This window comes from Festucalex cinctus, chromosome 19 (assembly GCF_051991245.1).
Source record: "Festucalex cinctus isolate MCC-2025b chromosome 19, RoL_Fcin_1.0, whole genome shotgun sequence".
Classification (NCBI taxonomy): Eukaryota; Metazoa; Chordata; class Actinopteri; order Syngnathiformes; family Syngnathidae; genus Festucalex; species Festucalex cinctus.
Window position 1 is genome coordinate 7,337,495 of NC_135429.1, and position 18,334 is coordinate 7,355,828.

The 18,334-nt window shown below is 39.5% G+C and overlaps 1 protein-coding gene across 2 annotated transcripts in view; it reads left to right on the plus strand.

Moving 5' to 3' along the window:
- The window catches only part of dlgap3 (discs, large (Drosophila) homolog-associated protein 3), a 96,357-nt gene that overhangs the window by 31,909 nt on the left and 46,114 nt on the right, over positions 1-18,334 (plus strand). For both annotated transcript variants that reach the window (XM_077506323.1, XM_077506324.1), the window contains exon 2: positions 18,061-18,148. The gene's annotated coding sequence lies outside the window, so the exon portion shown is untranslated. The remainder of the gene's footprint in view (positions 1-18,060; positions 18,149-18,334) is intronic.

An 18,334-nucleotide genomic window follows, 5' to 3' on the forward strand; every position in this document is an offset into this window, starting at 1 on the left:
ATTCGTTTTTACGAGTCCTCTACATACGTTCTGATACAATCGTCTGCTATCTAAGCAAGAACTTTTTTTTTTTTTTTTTTTTACATAAAAAGTCCCATAGAGAGCTCTCTGGTCTTCATGTTTGCGTAACAGCAAATGAAGGTGAAGTCCAAAGCCAAAAACATGCACTAATGTTTCTCTCCCCGATGCAGCACATAATAGCAAACGATTCAAATAGAACCATCACGACCCTGCAATGTGAACTAATTTACATTCTGTCATTGATTCAGATTTGGAAGATAAATCATAATTGTCAGAGGTGTTGCCAGGCTTACGTTTCACCAGTTCGTCTTCTAAGAAAGAATTTTGTTTAAAATGTTCGGTCCCATAGACAGGTCTCTGGTGTCCTTATTTGCTTCATAACAAATGCAGTTTATGCAGGTGAAATCAAAAAAGAAAAACAAGCTGATACAGCACACGATAGCAAACTATTCCAACAGGAACATCACGAGCCGAAAATCCTACAACGGAGGAGCGGTCAATACCTGATTGACATCCTATTTCCCCTCTGGCACTTCACTTAGGACACACGCACACACTGATACACTACCATGTTAAATGGGTGGTGAATGATGGATGTGCGTGAGGCTTTGTAGTGCGGCCATCTGCTCCAACCTCAGAGACAACGGAAGATTCTTGTTTGGCTCAGCCAGCTCCGAGTCCATTGTGGCCTTTGAATACAGTTGACACATGGACTGGATTTGTGTCCGGAGAGGAGAGTGTCGTCTTTATTAACGTGAGTGCCTCACGACCTCCGCTGAGATGATCGACATTCCCAGTATGCTAAAGAATGACGAATGTTAGCTGCTGTGCTCCGAAGCCCGTTTTATTTCATAGCGCCGCCTTTTCAGTAGCGTGCATCTTGTCACTTTAATTGCCACGCTGTGTCCTTACTCAAACGGACAGCTCCATGCTAACCATAGCCACTCCAAACACATTTGAAGGCACACTTTTACCTCACTTGTGCAGCTCAGCCAGTGAGAGGAACGACTGCACTCGCTTCGTCCGCCCGAGGGAATGTGACGCATCGATGAGAAGAGAAATGCATGCTGGGATTTTGTGTGACTAGCCAGAAAATCTTGGTTTTTATCCGGTTGGTTCTGCCGTGTCGGGCACCTGTAAATGCTGTGTCACGGACAGTGTTGCCACAGTTACCTTGAAAAAGTAACTTAGTTACTTTTCTGATTACTTGGTTTTAAAAGTAACTAAATTGTCGGGCACCTGTAAATGCTGTGTCACGGACAGTGTTGCCACAGTTACCTTGAAAAAGTAACTTAGTTACTTTACTGATTACTTGGTTTTAAAAGTAACTAAATTGCGTTACCGATTACTTGATTTTAAAAGTAACTAAGTTAGATTAAAAGTTACTTTTTTAGTTACTTTCAGCAGCTGCCGATAACACCATCTCAACATAAAAATAATGCGGTAGAAACGGAGTTTCAAATACTTTATTGAAAGTGCATTTTAAACATGAAAATACTTTTTTTTTTAATGAAAAACAAAATAGGCAGTCTCTCTTGACTTCTTGTAACGTAAATACTTTTTATAAAACTAAAAATACAAATCTATCCAGGTTGAAAATGAAAATCCCCTTAATTCCTCTATTGTTTGTTCCGCTATTCCAAGTGTGAACACTTGAGTCGACTCGTGCATGCTGAAAACGTGACTTGTCTGACGTCACGCCCCCTGGAGAGAGGGCGGAGACGACCTCATCCCATAATGCTACACGGACCAGTTGAGGATGGAAATAAATGTTTTACCACTTTTATGGTCCATAATGTACACTTTTTTTGTTGCGTTGTGTGCCTGTTGGTTAATAAAACTAGTAATAAAAGTATCATCACTTTTGTTTTGAATCTTCGCAGTTGTTTGTGACTGTTACAACAGTGAGATATTTTGCCTTCTTCAGGAAAATGTGGAGTAACACATTGAATCTCTGGACAGTAACTTTAATCAGACTACTTTGTAAAATAAAGTTACACGTTAGACTACTAGTTACTTTGAAAAGCAAAAATTTTTGAGTAACTCGTTACTAAGTAACGCGTTACCGGCAACACTGGTCACGGACCCGTCTAATTCGAAAAAGACGTGTTTCACCAGATGACGCGATCCGAGCGCGCTCATCCTCTCATCTCCCGCTTAAGACATCCAGAAGGTTAACGGAGGAGTGTTGTAGTTTTGCCCTTTACACCAAAAAAATGGTGCCAATTAAAGACTATGAGTACGGCAAAGGATGGACCGAAGATCGTGTGTATGTCAGCTTCTTTCTCGCCAGGCGTCTCACACGTACACACGGCCTGAAAATGTCAGCTATTCAACCCAGCGAGGATACATTTATTCAAATATTTGCCCATATTACCGCTTCCTGCTCCTCCTCATTCTCTCGGCTCGCAAAACTATTTATTTTGTGTCACGCTACGTCCCGAACGTTTCGCATCGCGGAGTTCGGTCTGCTTTAAAAAAATGTCACAGCCACTTTGTAATGTTTCCCAAACACAAAAAAAGGAAGATTTTCTTGCTCGTTACGGCTGCCTTCATTGCTGGGGTTATTAATAACCCTTTTCCTGTCGCGACTATGCGACGCTACTGCCTCACATCATTTACAGCTTTATGATTGTTGTCTTCTGGATCGTTACGTCGGAAATGTAGATCATAAAGTTTGATATTAATCACTCATCTATTAAGCTTTCGTTTTTAGTCTTAAATATACCACTTTTTGACTCCACCCCGAAACATAAATTGCATGGAATAATCTCTGAAGGCCGCACGCATGTTTCAGGAAAATAAACTAATCTCCATTTATTTATTTATTTATTTATTTATGTGAGAGCCTCCCAGAAAAACAGTCTTTGATGTATTTTGGATGGATTTTTGTCACTTGAGCCCATTATTGTGCAGTTTGCACGGAAAACTACATTAAGTCGTAACAAGGTCACTTCAAGTGGAAAGCTGGCTCACTGGATTAGAGTTCCCACCGTGTGTTGAGGGGCATTCTTGTAAATACCAACAAAGCCATGCTGCTTGAACGATCCTGATATCTCCTTTTTTGAAATAGTGTCACACTGCTACCTGGATGCAGACTCTGAAATAGGATTTACTCCCCTGGCTTGTTTTTACACTTTTCCACATTAAAAGTGACAGCGGCACAGCAAAGAAGGACTTTGAGGTTCAGGGATTTAATTTGGCTCCTCGGGTACAAACTCAGACTCGGGCTGCGGCTTGTACTTTTATGACATAAAAGTACGATAAAATTGATTTTTTTTTTTCTTTCAAGATACAAAAGAACTTTTTATCCAGGCATCTGATTTATCAATTGTAAGCAATAATCCAGCTATGCATTATTCATGTATTTATTTTACCGCTTAACCTTTTAAGAGTCTCAGGTGAGCTGGACTCGAAACCAGCCCGTCAATACTCGGACACATACCGTAAAATCCTGCATAGAACACGTACCCGTGTATAACATGAACCCATGTATAATATGCACCCATGTACATGTACCCATGTATAACACCTATTTATGTATTTATTTATCTCTTTATTTACTTGCCTACTTCTTATTTATTTACTGATGTAAAATGTATTTACTTGAAAAAAAACCTTGTATTTCACTTCAAAATGTTTGCTTTGTTCTTGTTTACTGCAAAACTGATATTTATGTTTATGTACAGCACTTTGTATACAGCAATGCCTGTTCTTAAAGCACATGCACACGTGTATAATGCAACCCTACTAAATGACAGTTAAAAAGCTTTTTTTTTTTTCTCTGTACTTGCGTATAATAATACAGTTCTCCGATTTGCTGGTATCCTGTATTATCAGAGTCAATAATATGAATTAATAAAGATTCAAAACATACCAATAAAATGTAAATACATTTTAATACATGCTTAAAACTATGCTCTATTTTCATACTTTGACCGCCAAAAACGTTTAATAGCGTTTAGTAAAATCACAATGTATGCCGCCATAAACGTGAAGTGATGACAACTACTAACTATGGCCAGCAGATGGCAGCGGTAGCTGCTCGGGCCCTAACTAGAGCTGCGAATTACAACGAAACATGACGCAATCTGATGAAATTGAACGTTTTCAAGGCTGACGTGAATGATCAAAGCCTTTGTAACATTAAACCTAATTTGACGGAGTGTCAACTAAACAAAAAATATTAGTATCAAAGTCACTGTTGTGGAGAAAATGTATCTTTTCTTTTCAATTTTGTCTCAATGTCACTCAAATTACCTATTTTCAAATGGTGATTACTAAAGAACGGAATATGGTAGAAACATACTTTTTTTCTAATGAAAGAATGGAACGCGATCGTTCATGTGGTAGCCATGTTGTATATGTAGCAAAAGAACACAATATTCTGTTTGCTTCGAAAAATGAGTTAAAATGCTCCAAATCCGCTGGCATTTGGGTTTTTTTTTTGTTTTTGTTTTTTGATAACGTGTGGCAGTAAAAGAGTTAATTAGCCCTACATGCATAATAACTGCACAAAGAAAGGCCCAAATTGAGATTAGAACCTCGTACCATTGACGGTGAGGCATATATGATAACCCCGCGCAATAATCTGAGAAATATGCTTTTTGTAAATCCACTGTAATAAAATATAAAATGAGGACGATTCAGTCATTCTGCCTGTTGGTGATATGTGCATTTTTAAGGCATGTAGCTCCCACAGGCAGGTTAGCAAGCTCAGGTCAACGTATTCACCTCCTCCCACCTTTAACCTTACAGTATAAAGATAATAGAAGACTCATAAGCAATTGCATTTAAGAAGTAATACTCTCCAAATCAAGTTGATTATATAAGCTGTGCTGTCGTGCAACAATCCGGGCGGGAAATCTCAGATTTGAGTTACACGTTTGCTGTTAGAGCAGTGCATCGTAAGTAGCGGCGTGCACGACTTGCCCCGGCACAACTCCCACTGCATGAAATAATAATGCGACAGGAAGAGGAGAGGTCTGAACTCGTGACCTCGTGCCGCATAATGAGCCATGTTGCCCGTATGCACAATTCGGCTCGCTGTGCAGCGTTTTCTGACCGGTGGGGGGGGTGCATGTTTGTCTTCGGCTAACGTAAGGATGTGCGTGCGGTGACGTTCTCATGCAAAATGCATGTCACTAAGTGCTGTCACCGGACAAGAAGCGAGCGAGGGGATGGCGGCGGAGCAAAAACCGCCGAAATGTTATGCAAGGCTGAATCCCGTGAGACGTCGACGGTACATTAAGATTAAGGACTGCTCGGTCGTTTGAGTCAAGAGTTGTTTTGCCAGCAAAACAGAATGGCAAACAGAGATCAGGTCTGACAGCTACTTTTTTTTTTCTCCATTTTAGCAAAACATATAGGATGATTCAATCCCAAACAGAAAGAATAAGCTACAGTGGGTATTAGTGTTGTTCCCATACCGTTTTTTGCTCCCGATACCGATACCGATACCCAGCTTTGCAGTATCGGCCGATACCGATACCGTACCGATACTTAAGGTTTTTTTTCCTCAACATGAAAAAGCTGTTGGTTCAGAGCATTCAAGGGCCAATAGGATATCTTAGATCGGCATGTCGTGAGCATGTCACATATCGGTGAATGTCGTGCACGAGCAAGACACAAGATGCTGCATCCAAAATCCTATATTAGCTTTGGAATTAATGGTATCGGCATGTTACTTGTGAGTAGTCACCGATACCGATACCGATACCGCTGTTTTTATGCAGAATCGGCACCTCTGCCGATACCAGTATCGGCATCGGAACAACACTAGTGGGTAGAATAAATCTACACACCCCTGTCAAAATACCAGATTTTTGTTACATAACATGAGATCAAGAAAAATCATTTAAAAACTTTCGGCACCTATAAATTTTGGTGGTATCATTAAAGTTATAAAAGTGTGGACACCCTCCTATAAATGGTGTGTGGCTGTTTCAGAAGTAGCCAATCACATTCAAACTTATGTTAAAAGGGAGTTAGAACACAACTGCAACCATTTATAGTCCCTCTGATTAAACAAAAATAAAGCTCAGATGTTTTAGTCGTCTTTTCCTGACTTTAAAAAAATATATATTTATTTAAAGCAAACATTTTCGATGAAACCAAGGTTATTATTATTATTTTTTTGGCCCATGTGATTTGAACATACTGCAAAAAACACAACTAGTGTTTTATTTTTAACAACTTTAAAATATAAATTGGCATTTATAGCAACAAAGCAAGCAAGTTTTTTACGTCAGTCTTTGAGGGACAATAAATGGGACAGTTAGTTTTGTAAACTCTTATTTCCTTGTTTTGAAACACGGGAAAGCAAATTTCACACCAGCTTAACTTAAAATATTTAGTTTAAAATTTTATCAAAGTTTGTTGCTTTGGAATTTGGAGTTCACCACACTTTTTTTTTAACAGGGTTGTATAGACTTTGTTTTTGTTTTTTATCACTACATGCATTCACAGACACAACAAGTGTGACAAATACAATATCAATTGATTGAAAAGCGGCATGTCGTCATCATGTTGCAAATCTACACGGACAAAGCGCCCGTAGCCTCCTGCATCGTGCGAACAGTGTTGACACTGCAACGTCCCAGCGCGTGTACATGTTCGGGCTTGCTTTATTGAACAGATCTCAGGATCAACACAAGTAGAAAATGAGAGCATAGCAAAAGCAATCTATAAGTACGGAAAAAGAAGAGGTTCAATTATTCAACAAGATGCAACACTTCCGTTTTCATCACGTGAACGTCCTAAAGGCAAATTGGGGCGAGTGCTTCAACTGGCTCCAACTACTCAGTGGTGATGTTTTACCTCTGAACAACCCCTCAATCACATTTTGCAGTTCTAATTCAACGCAAATCGACTTGTTAGGAGTGTAAATGAGATTCCCGCTTCAAGCTGTCTGAATTCATGCCTTCAGTCTCAGTCAAAACATCCACCAATTTGACCATTTCACATACTCCAATTGTAATGTGTCACTTGAAGCGCCACTGTCATTTTCCGCAGGCTGCTGGGTAACATTTTGGTGACAGCAACCTTTCCTCCCCCCCCACATCCATTGATTCCTGTGACATTGTGCAAACAGCCTTTCTTAATGGAGAGAATCCTGTTTGGTAGAGAATACCTTTTCTTTTCATTGCAAGCCGAAGTCTTAATGCACCGAGATGGATTCCATTCGATCAGAGCGGCTCCATAACAGCGGGAGCTTCACAGAGCAAATTCTCGGCTTAATCCCTGTATTGCTTGAGGGCTACAAGCGGAAGCGAGGTGGCACGGCGCGCTGGTGCCACATCTCGGGAGGAGAGAAAATGAGTGTGTCGCTTTTCATTTCGTTTTATTTTGCTTGTATAATTTGCTACTTTTGCTAGCAAGACAATGTGCACAAAAGTACACAAACAAGCATGCTTATTACAGTACATGCACATGTAATTAGTTGATTAAATAATTAGTGGCAAGATTTATTTGCATTTTTATGGCACAGTGTATGTGGCATGTCCACATTTGTTTATTGTGTATGCATCTAGTGCCTTTAATTCAGTAATGGGCGACTTAAACGCTGGAAGGGGACACAATTTGTCATCAGTGGGGCCACATAGGACCACTTACTCCTTAACTAGATGTGTGGCAAAAATGATATGGCGAGCATATCTTCGCTGCTATGTGAAAAACACCTGTCCATTTTTTTATTTTATTTTTTATTTTTTTAATGTTTTTGGGATGCAACTGAATGTAGACATCCAAAAACCTAAACATGAAAAAAAATGGGGAAAAAATGGACATAAGTGACCATCCCAAACATTATTATTATTATTATTATTATTATTATTATTATTATTATTATTATTATGGTATTTTCAGGTTTTTGGGATGTCTGCATTCAGTTTCACCCCCAAAAAACATAAAAATAAAAATAGACATAAGTATTTTTCACACTTAGGTCTGCATTCAGTTTCACCCCAAAAACCTAAAAATAAAACATTGAAAAACATTGACATAATTTTTTTATGATGTCGGCATTCAGTTTTATTCCAAAAAAATAAAAAAGGTAAAAAAAACAAAAAAAACAAAAAAAAAAAATGGACGTGTTTTTCATTTATTTTTTCCATATTTTTTTTTTTTCATTTTTTAATTTTTATTTTGGAAAAATTGAAAAAATGAACATAAGTGTTTTTCACACTTGTGTCATTTTTTCCCCCATTTTTTAAAATATTTGTATGTATTTGTGATGAAATTGAATGCCGACATCACAAAAACCTGAAAATTAAAAAAAAAAAAAAAGAAAAAGAAATGGACAGAGTGCAGTTAAGGGGCCGCCAGTTGCCCATCATTTTGATTATTTGAAAACGTCGTGACTAAGAAAAAAAAAAAAAAAAAAAAAAAAAACAGACAGAAGGCGTGATTTACGAGGTGTCAGTCATTTGTCACGCATTCACACCCCCGCTAAAAATAACATTGACTCCAAATATATATAACATTTAGTGTTTCAGAAATGCAGCACTTCGTGAACGTATTTTTGCTTAGGCATTTATTTTTTATTTTTTTTGCTAACTCCCCCTAACGTGAAATGTTTCATTAAAGGAAAAAGATGAGAATTCTTCTTAGACTGTGTGGAGGTCATCAGGAGACTTGTCATCGTCACACAGAATAACATAATAACCTCTCTAATGATGCGGTTGCCACACGCTGGGGGCGAACGCAGCCCACGGCAGCCTAATGCTAACAAATCACCACCGGCGCTCTCATGCGTGACACACACACACATGCATGACGGCATTTAGAAGCCAATTAATGAGGAAAGGAAAAGGGTGAGTGGAGAGGAGTCCGAAAGACAACATTCCTCCTCGTCAAAACTGGAAGCTGCTCCTAATTAGTGTCCAGCTATCGCTCACTTTCGTGTTTTTCTCGGCCTCGTGTGCTTGTAGGTGAGTTTGAACATTTACACAGTCAGTGGGAAAGAAAGCGCATTTTGTCCTGGTAATTGGGAAACGGGAATCCAAAAGCGGCCGGGTTTATCAAAGGATCAAATATAGAAAAAAAGATGTTTTTGGTTGCTTTTTGGACTAAACATCTATACAGGTTATGTGGGTGTGTATCGATGTTGACTTTTTAAGACAAAGCAGCTCTGACAGCCTACAAAGAAACCACAGTGGGTTTTACAACCAACTTTTATTAGGGCCAAACCTCCGTCTGTACATGCAATATAGTAACGCAAAGTGATGTCTGTGTGCCTGGATCGGTTCGGTTTGTAGGGTTCCTTGCCTGAAAGGTCACCAGGACATTTGCTATTCCACAACATGCAAACTGGGGATGGCACCGAGTGCAGATCTCCACCGAGGCCAAACAAAAATGCCAGATGATTGTACAGAAGAAAACTTGGCCATGTTGTTGTTTTTTTTTGCTATTAAAAGAAAAACAAAAACTAAGAAAAAGTTTGACAGTGTGATCACACCAGATACTAGGGATGTAACTAGGGCTGCACGATATTGGAAAAACATGCGATATTATTGCGATATTTAACATTTACCTAAAGAAATTTTTTACATTTTTATTACCTAATGAAAGAAAAACATTTTTCATGTGGCAAAATAAGCAACCTTAATGTAATCTTAGTTAATTAATTGTAATTATGTCTTGATAATTTTCAACTATTGAATGGCGATGCACATTTTAGTTAGCATTTGACTGGTCAAATTCATATAAAAAGCATAAAATTCCATATAAAACTTATTGCATGCCTTTGTGATATGCATATTGCAAGGGCCATTATCGCGATATCGATATTTTTTCGATAGATTGTGCAGCCAACGATATCCAAACATCACGATACGATATCACGATATGATAATTATCATGATATTGTGGGGGCGTTGGCGATATTTAAAAAAGATCACAATATTGTAAAAAAAAAAAAGAAAAAAAAAAGAAAAAAAACTCGTACTAAAAAAAAAAAAAAATGCACCATATTGTGCTTTTGTACATAACAGCAATACATATAAACCACCTGCATTCTCTAATAACAATGTGTAACGTTTCGACTACTGTCGGTGGAAAAGTGGATCCCAAAAAACGTAGGCTCAGACAGGAAAATACAATTTTGACATGGTTTATTCACAAACCCACAATACGCAAAACGCTGGCTCAATCTACAATCTAACTAAATACAAAACAGAAAGCGCCGTGGCAGATACACTTGAAAAATACTAACTTATCAAATCAAAAACAAGACTATACTAAGAGAGGAAGATTCAAGAACAAAAGGTCTAGAGAATGACTTGAGCTGCGTGCAAGAAATAATCCGACAGTGATCTGTCGCTCCGGGAGTCCTTTTAAAGACCTCTTGATTGTGGAAATGCGCCTCAGGTGTGGCGCAGGTGGACACGCCCCCTTCACTTGCCCAGTGGAAAAACACCAGACACACAGACTGAGAGCAGAAACATGACACAATGGGGACTGTTTTTTGCACATCAGTTTGTTTCCGGTTCGGTTTGCAACGTGCGGGCTGCGTCAAAAATACTTGTGCTTCCGACTTTGTGCCCCTTGCGCGTTTGGTAATAAACTGATGTGCAAAATCACGTCCCGCCTCTTCCGTGGCATATACCCCATATTCAGGCACTTATTTGCTAATGCAAGCACACATTGATCGCTTCACAAACAAATTAGATTCTCTTTCATCTGACAATTAGCATCGATTTTAAACATAGAAGGCCAAAACATCCCTAATGAAAATTAAATTGCACTAATAAACTAGCCACTTGAGGGTGCTAGACTTGCACAAATGGAAATCAACCTGATTTTTTTTAACAGATGTGTTCCTTTTAAATATTGTGAACATGACGACGACAATATTGTGGCAGTTTTAATATCACGATATTGCCCTTATCGTGACATCCCTACCAGATACTATCTTGTTATCAGACCATCCCTTGATGCTTGCTCATGGTTTTAATGCAGTAAACCGAGGGAGGAATGTGAAATCTCTTTGGTGAAACAAATCCACATTTCACTCACCGCGTAGCCTTCAAATCAGGAGGCTTGTTCGCCGAAAATAGTCAAAAAAAAGAAAACTCCAAATAACTTAAAAGGCCTGTGAATATGTCTTGCACGTCATGCTTCTTACTGGTGCAAATTAGGCAGCCATAAAGGTCTCATTTGTTCTCTTTTTAAACACGCGTTGGAAAGTATTTTCAAAAGGGTGTGTGGGGGAGAAAATGTAAATGCGCTTGAGTGACAGTGAATATTGCAGGTGCAAACACAGTCAACTGGTAAAAATGAAATCATGAAGGCTGACTCACTTAAATGAGCTGAAGCAACAGAAAGGGACAATTTGCTATTTATTTCTAGCCCAGCCTTTCTCCAGAGAGACAAAATTAGCAAGTGTTTCTTGAGGAAGGATGTTTTGAATGCACACCCATATAAAAAAAACTAATAAAATAATGGCATATAATTGTGTACAAAGGAGTGGCTATAACATGATTTAGCAATACTAAATAGAATAGAAATATATATTTGATGTTACTGAGGTCTAGTTTCAATTTACAATAAATTAAATAGGCAGGAATGAACGAGTTGCTTCATGTTCTAATTCATTTTGCTCTTAACATAATCATTGCCAGACCAGCAAAAAAATGCATCATTTGACGTCTTTTTCCGTCAATGGCATTGAATGAGTTAAACGTGGTAAAAATTAATGAAGCAATTATAAATTGTTGATATAATGTACAGCAGGGGTGTCCAAACTTTTTCCTCTGAGGGCCACAGACAGAAAAATAGAAAGCTGCAAGGGCCACTTTGATTTTTTTTTTTTAAGTTATTTATTAACACATTCATTGCCAGACGGGCAAAAAAAAAAAATGCATCATTTGACGTCTTTTTCCGTCAATGGCAGTGAATGAATTAATTTGAAACAAAAACTGTACTGCTCCTGTCACCAACATCCAACATGAAACGCTGTTGCCACCTAATGGCAGAAAAATTACCTCAACAGAAATCGATGTTTTACACTCATTTGAACTTGTACAGTACTGTATATGTTTTTAACTTAAAATAAATGAATTACTATAAAATTACTGTCTCAATGAACTAAGAGATACAACCACAATTTTTATTTAACAAGAGTATTAAAAACATTCCGTTACTACTACTTTCATTCAAAATGACTTAGCTGAGTTGCACTGAAGCTGAATAGCTCCTAAGATTTCCACCCAACGTTTCCATACAAATACCAAGTGCTGTTTGAAAGGCGGCTGCAAATAAACACAAAAGTTAACGCAATTGTCTGTCATTGTTGCCCTGCAAGTGACCTTGAGCGAAGGCCGATGACGCCGTCTCGGATGATGCCTTAACCTTCGCTGTAACCCTGGTATCACGTTACCAAATAGTCTGCCTCTAATGGACATCCTTTTCATTACCTTGAGACAGTCTATCTGAAATGACCTCATTGTTTGAACTGAAACACGATTACGCACACGTTTACACACACGTACACGCGAGGGGGCAAAAAAAAAAAACTATGCATCATTCAGTTTTGTAATCAGTGCTCAGCCAGTGTGTTTGTTTAATGATCTGTAATGCATTAGCAAGCAAGGGATTTGGTTTCGGGGGTGCGAAAGGATGCAGGCATTAAATTACATTCCGAGGATCACACCAGCACGGAGTTTTGAGCATTTTCTGACGCCCACGCCCGCAAATCTTTCACAGGTCGCACGGCGAGTAATGACAACGCTACTGATTATACGCATATGCTCTCGGGGGGTATCAGTGGGACTTCGGGATTTAACAGCGGTGGCGGGATGAATTAATCATCAGTTTAGTTGTTCTTCAAGTCACCCGCTTGTTTTTAGCGCCGAACATGAGGCAACGTTTTACGCTTTGCAAACTGGTTTTGTTGCGTTGTGGCCTTGTGGCAAAATGAATATGTAAAGTGCCCAGCGTGATTGCTGGAAATTTTTGTTTTTATGGTTTTGATGAAAGAAAGAGAAGACGATAAATGACTGCATTAATGTGTTGCATAGGAATTACTATCTACATAAAACTGCCTTTTCAGTTTTTCCGCTGTAAAATTTCAATACAACAAAACACTTTTCATGTGTGATGTGAAAATCAAAGATTGGAATTCTGCCTAGCAACAAGTGACATTCCAAACATTTTCTTTTCTGACTAGTGGGTGTGGCTAGCACGTACTATTTCCTTGCGACTGGCCTATTGGGCAGAGGTAATCCGGACTCGTGAATTCTGCCTAGCAACAGGTAACTGTGCAACCATTTGGCTTCCCGCCGGACCAGTTATGATTCTGCCATATTTCTCCATGGTCAGAATGCAAACTCTTCTATTTAACAAACACAACAAACAAGTGCTCCCTGGGTAAATTGTCACTGATCTTAAGATGAGGCACTCGTTGTAGGTCAACATGCCAGAAAGCAGATGCGCCATAAAGAGGCTTAGTGAAATTAATTAAGGTGTCTATGCAAAGTAGTTGACACTAGTGGCATAATGATGCTGCGCTTTAGAACACTCACTTCCTCAATTGAGGTTTAATATCACGCCGCTTCTCGTTTACGCAGCTGTTGGGTTTGCATGCACACTGAGCTGACACAGAACAGAGATAATACATGCAAGGTGTCGCAAACAAAATAGTCCTGCCCACTTTTAACTGATACAGTGAAAGAGTATATTTATTATTGGAGTTTGCAGTGGTGTGAAAGTACACTAAAGGTTTTACTGCATGAAGTTAGGGCTGGGCAATGTGGCCAATGGTCATTCCGGACGATTACGATTTTAATCGATTTTAATCAAAAGTTAAAACATAAATAAATAAATAAATAAATAAATAAATAAATAAATAAATAAACAAATAAGGTTTGATTTATTAAAAACTTAATCTTGTGCAAAATGTTCGGACAATAACGTACGCAAATGAATCAGTTTTGAGGTAAATTTAACATCACTTGTTCAAAAAAAGCTAGTCATATCTTTTGCATAAATTAAATGCCACATAACTTGTGCAAAAAAAACTACTACAGATTTTGCTCAACATAAATGCTATACATAGCTTATACAAAAAAATAAAATAAAACTACTCATAGCTTTTGCATAACTTAATTGCCACAAGTAAGTAGCTCTAACAATTGTAAACAAGTATTGTAAACCACACATCCAATATTCTGCAAATATACAACTCAACTCACAATAACATTTGTATATAGCAGAACTTCAAGATCCACAGCCTGGGTAAAGTACATTACTTTTAAAGTCAAGCTATTAGCAAAGTAACTAAACTACTTTTAAAACCAAGTAATCTGTAAAGTAACTAAGTTACTTTATCAAGTAACTGGCAATTAAATATGAGTCTGATTCCAAATAATGTGTATAATGTGTAAAACTGTAATGTCCTCCCATCAGGACGAAACTTGTCTAATTCAAGAACAAAATATTTTGGATCTTGTGTTTGAAATAATAAACATCCAACTCCCATTTTAAGTTCAGTTTCACTTGGTGGAAAGGACATAGAGGGATTTAATTCCAATTTGAGGGTGACTTGACAGATAATATTTGGAAGTGAGGGAGGAAAATCTTCAGCTCAAAGATTTGACTAATGTGCACCCAGTCTACAAGTGAAGATACTCCAGCCTGTGTGATGATAACACATTAATGCGATTAAAATCCCTCTGTACTGGCTCTGATTGATCGAACGTGCAAGTGTTAGCGTTTTCTTTGAAATATTCCCCTGAAAATAGTCTGCGTTGGATAGAAACCAGATGAATGGTACCTGACTGCAGCGGTTAGATCAAATCAAATGAGTCCTCTGCTCGCCTGGTATGAACTGGACTTACTGCTCAGCCCTGTAGGGAATCCTTGGCGCATGTCTGGCCCTAATTAATGCCCCTCACTGCAGCGTCTTGTTGGAGTAGAAGATAGAGAGAGAGCCAGTAGAGAAGCAGCCCATTAAATATTGATTTTATTTGTATAAATACCCGCAGCTTGAAGCCCTGCGTGACCCCACTTGCTGGCTTTGCACCGTTCTGGCTGAAAGAAGCAGGGAAGATTGTGCGGATCTCCCGCAATGCGACATTATGCTGACCCCCACTTCCGAAAATCAAACCATCACAAAGGCCACTAGTTGTTCGTGTAATTTAGACCAATTACAGCCCCATCAGCTCACAGTACATAAACGTGGATTTTATGGTGAGTTGTCCGAGGAATGGGTTGGCGGAGGCACTTGAAGAAGCCAAGTATACTTGCTCTGTGCTACTTTGACACGATGACCGACCGACAGACAGAAGAAGAGAGAAGATAATTACTTTCATCTCTCTCCCCAGTTGGCTGTCTCTTCTTCAACTTGGCTGCAGTCCAGTTTAAGCCGTCAGTCCAGTTGGAGCAAATGCAGTTCTTGCCTAAGTCCCTGTGATTTGGCCTTGACCAACTACAGGCATGCACAGGATGGCCAAGAATGGAATTAACATGCAAATAACTGGTGGAACAATGGAATAGTGGTTGGTTGGTTAGTGGTAGGTGGACTTCCACCTCACACTTCTGAAGTTCTGGGTTCGAATCTGGGCTTGGTTTGCCCACAGAGCTATATTTTCGTAGACAGGCACTTAGCGTAAAAAATGGCATATCTTAATTTTTGTGCCGGGCAAGGGAATTTGACAGACCATGCCACATAGCAGACTATACTTTAGTCCAGGTTTAACACATATAATAAAAAAATAATAAAAAAAATAAAAAATACAGGTCTAAGTTGTGGCGCAGGTGATGTAACACAATTTTGAGTTTGATCAAGTCACAAGCAGATTCTGAGCTCCGCCGTGTTCTTCTTGTCTGTACAATAAACTTCATATGCAACTACATTATTTGTGTGCAGGCCAAGCTGATCAGCGTCCATGCAGTGGTCTTTGTCACAGACTGACCTATATTAGATGAAAGCAGCTGGATCAGTGGCCTGCAGGGACAGCAAAAAGAGTTGTGTTCTAATTATCTCTGCAGAAAGCGAGCAACACATCACTCTCACACTCACACGACTACACACACAAACTCTGTAGCGCCCGTTCGATATTATTACGCGTTCAGCCTTTTGACCCCGCCGGGTCACTGCGTTGACACATCTTGATCCGTCCCCGCGCAACGTAACCACAAGGCGATTGCGGATAATTTATCGGGAATTGTGCGGGTGTCGTCTTTTAAGGCGGCTATAGAGCGTGTGTGTATATATGGGCCGCTGTTGCCATGGAGATGCGAGCCCTCGCTTACAAAGGGCGTGTGTAAGATAACGAGAAGCATAGATGAAGAAAAGTCTGGAGAACTCAGGCTAGCTGCTAATAGAAAGATACAGTAGCTCAAAAAAAGTGAGCACACCCCACACATATTTGAGGTATTTTTGTTTTAACTTCCCATGAGCAAACCTTAACACATGTGCACCTATTCTCACCTGAGACCATATAACAGTAACGAGTTACAAGACAGGAAGGAGGGAAAATGGCTAATGAGGGCCTAATTTGGACAATTTCCCTGAGGGGTGTGCACACCTTTGATGCAATTAGTTTATCAGCATTTAACCCATGAGCAGAATTTATTGATTTTGATTCAAATTTTTATTTCAAACATACATAAAACATCATAATTAAAAATAATGAAAGTAAAAAATTGTGGAGCTAAAACATAAAAAAAAAAAATGCAAAGAAGAAAAAAAGCAACTGAAGAAAACAGGAAACAAAACGTAATCATCAACTCTTTTGGTAGTAGGTCAGACATACATGTTCGAAAAGGAGTAGGGAGAAGCATAAACTTTCATATTCCTACCCCTTTATCTCCATTTTAACATCAAAACATCAAAATATTTTTTTTTGTAATTTATACATTTTGCGAAACATGGTATACTATTAGGCTATCTGGTATATTATTAGACTTAATGAGGATTAATACACTTGGTATTCGCAATAAATATACCAGATATACTTGGCTTTTACATATCAATAATAATAATAATAATAACAACAACAACAACAATAATAGGGCGGCTGACTGGTTAGCACGTCCGCCTCCCAGTACTGAGGACTCGGGTTCGAGTCCAGGCTCCGGCCTTCCTGGGTGGAGTTTGCATGTTCTCCCCGTGCCTGCGTGGGTTTTCTCCGGGTACTCTGGTCTCCTCCCACATTCCAGACATGCATGGCAGGTTAATTGGGCGCTCCGAATTGTCCCTCGGTGTGCTTGTGAGTGTGGATTGTTGTTCGTCTCTGTGTGCCCTGCGATTGGCTGGCAACCAGTCCAGGGTGTCCCCCGCCTACTGCCCAAAACCAGCTGAGATAGGCTCCAGCACCCCCCGCGACCCTTGTGAGGATAAACAAGAAAATGGATGGAAGGATGCATAGATATTAACAATAGTAACAGCAATAACAATTCTTCTTATCACCACCATTATAGTATAACCAAAGTGTTTCCCATCATATAACCATTATTTCCACAACTATTTATTAAGCCCTTCTTCCTCCTTATACTTCCCCAAAATATCATGTTACAAGACAGCAGGGCCTAATTTTAACAGTTTCACTTCGGGGTGTGCTCACTTTTGTTGCATTTCTGCTGTCGCCTCCACTGTTTCCCACCTTAATCAGATTAAACTAATGTGGATCCAAGTCATGTATGCTTTTACACACTAAGAAGGCAAGTGAATGCAGCATGCACACAACTAGCTCTTGCCCCTCATTTTCCATCACTTATATGCTGTCCTCTAATAGTCCCCCATATACACGTGCACACTCTCGGCACATCATTTTCTCTGACCATCCTTTCTTTTTATTATTCCTGGGCAGGGGTGCTACAGCTGTAGCCAGGCAGTCAAGGGAAGGGGGGGGGGGGGGGGGGGGGGGCATCCAACAGTCCATTTTCAGGCATCACCAGGGACCCATTTACAGGTCAGACTTCATGGGGAGGTGTGCATTTACCATTACACAGAGAGAGAAATGCTCTGTAGGCACGTATGGGCTTATGTGCAGCTTCCCTGACCTTTTTCTTTTCTCTCTCTCTTTATTTTTGCAGCAGAGGGACTGCGAGTTGAAGAATAAAGCCGGCTGCCCCCCCGCCAAAAAATAAAAAACATGGAGCACCATTTCCCGATGAGATTGTGGTAAGTAGCCGATATGCACACGCACGCGGGCGCTCAAGTGTCATTCCCGCTGCTAGTCGTCACCTAGCATGTATAAATCCCACTTCTGCCTGGCGTGTCCTTGAAATTCACCCCCTTGAGGAGTGCGCGAGCGAGCCCGGTGGGACCTCTCAAGGATTAACCCGCAGTCAGTGAAGTAGCGCCAAG